The sequence below is a fragment of the Electrophorus electricus genome, chromosome 22 (assembly GCF_013358815.1).
Source record: "Electrophorus electricus isolate fEleEle1 chromosome 22, fEleEle1.pri, whole genome shotgun sequence".
NCBI classification, from domain to species: domain Eukaryota; kingdom Metazoa; phylum Chordata; class Actinopteri; order Gymnotiformes; family Gymnotidae; genus Electrophorus; species Electrophorus electricus.
The window spans coordinates 14,002,724-14,005,223 of NC_049556.1; the positions used below are offsets into that span (position 1 = coordinate 14,002,724).

At 44.2% G+C, this 2,500-nt stretch overlaps 1 protein-coding gene across 11 annotated transcripts in view; it reads left to right on the forward strand.

Moving 5' to 3' along the window:
• Positions 1–2,500, forward strand: part of LOC113572714 (disks large homolog 4-like) — an 89,685-nt gene that overhangs the window by 73,769 nt on the left and 13,416 nt on the right. The window lies entirely within an intron of this gene.

The following is a 2,500-nucleotide window of genomic DNA, read 5'->3' on the forward strand; positions in this document are numbered from 1 at the left end:
GGTAAACACTGTATTCTGGACGTATCCGCTAATGCTGTGTGTGTTTGTGTGTGTATCAGGGTAAACACTGTATTTTGGACGTGTCTGCTAATGCTGAGTGTGTGTGTGCATCAGGGTAAACACTGTATTCTGGATGTGGCTGCTAATGCTGTGTGTGTGTGTGTGTGTGTGTGTGTGTATCAGGGTAAACACTGTATTCTGGACGTATCTGCTAATGCTGTGTGTGTTTGTGTGTGTATCAGGGTAAACACTGTATTCTGGATGTGTCTGCTAATGCTCTGTGTATGTGTGTTCATCAGGGTAAACACTGTATTCTGGATCTGTCTGCTAATGCTGAGTGTGTGTGTGTGTGTGTGTGTGTGTGTGTGTATCAGGGTAAACACTGTATTCTGGATGTGTATGCTAATGCTGAGTGTGTGTTTGTGTGTTTGTGTGTGTGTGTGTGTGTGTGTGTATCAGGGCAAACACTGTATTCTGGACATGTCTGCTAATGCTGTGTGTGTGTGTGTGTGTGTGTGTGTGTGTGTGTGTGTGTGTGTATCAGGGTAAACACTGTATTCTGGATGTGTCTGCTAATTCTGAGTGTGTGTGTGTGTATCAGGGTAAACACTGTATTCTGGACGTGTCTGCTAATGCTGTGTGTGTGTGTGTATCAGGGTAAACACTGTATTCTGGGTGTGTCTGCTAATGCTGAGTGTGTGTTTGTGTGTGTATCAAGGTAAACATTGTATTTTGGACATGTCTGCTAGTGCTGTTTGTGTGTATGTGTATGTATGTATCAGGGTAAACACTGTATTCTGGATGTGTCTGCTAATGCTTGTGGGTGTCTGTGTGTGTGTGTGTGTGTGTGTGTGTGTGTGTGTGTGTGTGTGTGTATCAGGGTAAACACTGTATTCTGGACGTGTCTGCTAATGCTTGTGGGTGTCTGTGTGTGTGTGTCTGTGTGTGTGTGTGTGTGTGTGTGTGTGTGTATCAGGGTAAACACTGTATTCTGGATGTGTGCTAATGCTGTTTGTTTGTGTGTGTGTGCGTGTTTGTAACAGGGTAAACATTGTATTCTGGATCTGTCTGCTAATGCTGAGTGTGTGTGTGTGTGTGTGTGTGTGTGTGTGTGTGTGTGTGTGTGTATCAGTGTAAACACTGTATTCTGGATGTGTCTGCTAATGCTCTGTGTGTGTGTGTTCATCAGGGTAAACACTGTATTCTGGGTGTCTGCTAATGCTGAGTGTGTGTTTGTGTGTGTATCAGGGTAAACACTGTATTTTGGACGTGTCTGCTAATGCTGTGTGTTTGTGTGTGTGTGTGTGTGTGTGCGTGTGTGTGTGGGTGTGTGTGTGTGTATCAGGGTAAACACTGTATTCTGGACGTATCTGCTAATGCTGTGTGTGTTTGTGTGTGTATCAGGGTAAACACTGTATTCTGGATGTGTCTGCTAATGCTCTGTGTATGTGTGTTCATCAGGGTAAACACTGTATTCTGGATCTGTCTGCTAATGCTGAGTGTGTGTGTGTGTGTGTGTGTGTGTGTGTGTGTATCAGGGTAAACACTGTATTCTGGATGTGTATGCTAATGCTGAGTGTGTGTTTGTGTGTTTGTGTGTGTGTGTGTGTGTGTGTGTATCAGGTAAACACTGTATTCTGGACGTGTCTGCTAATGCTGTTGTGTGTGTGTGTGTGTGTGTGTATCAGGGTAAACACTGTATTCTGGATGTGTCTGCTAATGCTGAGTGTGTGTAAACACTGTATTCTGGACGTGTCTGCTAATGCTGTGTGTGTGTGTGTATCAGGGTAAACACTGTATTCTGGTGTGTCCTGCTAATGCTGAGTGTGTGTTTGTGTGTGTATCAAGGTAACATTGTATTTTGGACATGTCTGCTAGTGCTGTTTGTGTGTATGTGTTGTATGTATCAGGGTAACACTGTATTCTGGATGTGTCTGCTAATGCTTGTGGGTGTCTGTGTGTGTGTGTGTGTGTGTGTGTGTGTGTGTGTGTATCAGGGTAAACACTGTATTCTGGACGTGTCTGCTAATGCTTGTGGGTGTCTGTGTGTGTGTGTTGTGTGTGTGTGTGTGTATCAGGGTAAACACTGTATTCTGGACGTGTCTGCTAATGCTGAGTGTGTGTTTGTGTGTGTATCAGGGTAAACACTGTATTCTGGACGTTTCTGCTAATGCTGTCAGTGTGTGTGTGTGTGTGTGTGTGTGTGTATCAGGGTAAACACTGTATTCTGGACGTGTCTGCTAATGCTGTGTGTGTGTGTGTGTGTGTGTGTGTGTGTGTGTGTGTGTGTATCAGGGTAAACACTGTATTCTGGATGTGTGCTAATGCTGTTTGTTTGTGTGTGTGTGCGTGTTTGTAACAGGGTAAACATTGTATTCTGGATCTGTCTGCTAATGCTGAGTGTGTGTGTGTGTGTGTGTGTGTGTGTATCAGGGTAAACACTGTATTCTGGATGTGTCTGCTAATGCTCTGTGTGTGTGTGTTCATCAGGGTAATCACT